At 55.9% G+C, this 1,187-nt stretch overlaps 1 non-coding gene across 1 annotated transcript; it reads right to left on the bottom strand.

Moving 5' to 3' along the window:
- Window positions 1-670: 670 nt before the first annotated feature.
- Window positions 671-742, bottom strand: trnae-uuc. The gene has a single exon. It is a non-coding gene; the product is annotated as a tRNA-Glu (tRNA).
- Window positions 743-1,187: the final 445 nt, after the last annotated feature.

Below are 1,187 nucleotides of genomic sequence, written 5' to 3'. Positions count from 1 at the left end.
ACCAATATCCTACCCCAAGCCCACCCCTAGCCCTAATCCTAACCATAACCCTTGACCCTGGGTCCCCCCCTCTGACCCGGAGAGCTGGGCAAAGGACAAACCCTTACCTAACCCTAACCCTAACCCTAACCCTAACCCTAACCCGGATTCGAACCGGGGTTGCTGCGGCCACAACGCAGAGTACTAACCATTATACGATCACGGCTAACCACGGGCTGCGTGCTCTTCCGGCCACAGTAAAGCTCCTCTCTCAGAGTGCGTGCTCTGTGACCAGCCTTTGACGAGTTTCGCGCTGGCTCCTCTGAGCACTCCTCGGATGCAGTTTCCACTCCGTAAACGAGTTGTGTGTGCTGCTAATTTGCAGAAAACACCAAACACCCGCCTCGACCCACAGGCACCAATCCACAAATGGCCAAACGCTGACGTTTCCCTGCCTCTCGGCACACATGTGCGTGTGAAAGAGTTGGAGTGATGCTGAAGGCTGGGAAAAGCAGCTGAAGAAGGGCACGGTTGGCAAAGCTGAAGGAGACAGTCTTTAGCCATGTGAAAGGTGTCCAGCAGGTGAAGGAGAGCCCATGCAGGTGGAGACAGACTGCACTGTTGGGGGGCAATGCCTTAAGCCGAGGGCTCTACTGGTAAGGAGCCCACATTGACGGGAAGGCAAAAGCGCTTCCCATACCGGGAGTCGAACCCGGGCCGCCTGGGTGAAAACCAGGAATCCTAACCGCTAGACCATATGGGAGGAGGCACTCTGCCACCATCTTGTAGAAAAGCAAAGGCGCGCATGCATTTGTGCTAGACTGAAAGGAGTGTGACTGAGGTCCGGGAGCGACTGACTGGCTTTTGACGAGAGAGTACATGTAGACAAACTGAAGGCCGCGGCAAATCTACTGGCCAGCAGAGGGCAGAAGGCCATCGTGGCGGTCCTCCCGGCGCGGGGTCAAAAGTTGCCGCCGAGCCAGCCAGGAGTCGAACCTAGAATCTTCTGATCCGTAGTCAGACGCTTTATCCATTGCGCCACTGGCCCTGACAAAACCAGCTGACTAGCATGCGATCAGTGTGTTTCCAGAGACGATGCGACAGCAGCACGGTTCGCAGAGCTGCATTCTTCCATTCTTCCGAAGCCTCAAGAAAAGAGATGAGCCGACATGGCGAGGTCCAGCTTTGCACACCCACTTTTTCCCGGG

This window comes from Alosa sapidissima, chromosome 10 (genome assembly GCF_018492685.1).
Source record: "Alosa sapidissima isolate fAloSap1 chromosome 10, fAloSap1.pri, whole genome shotgun sequence".
NCBI classification, from domain to species: Eukaryota; Metazoa; Chordata; class Actinopteri; order Clupeiformes; family Clupeidae; genus Alosa; species Alosa sapidissima.
The sequence above is the reverse complement of the archived record's forward strand: the minus strand, read 5'-3'. Positions and strand labels throughout refer to the sequence as shown.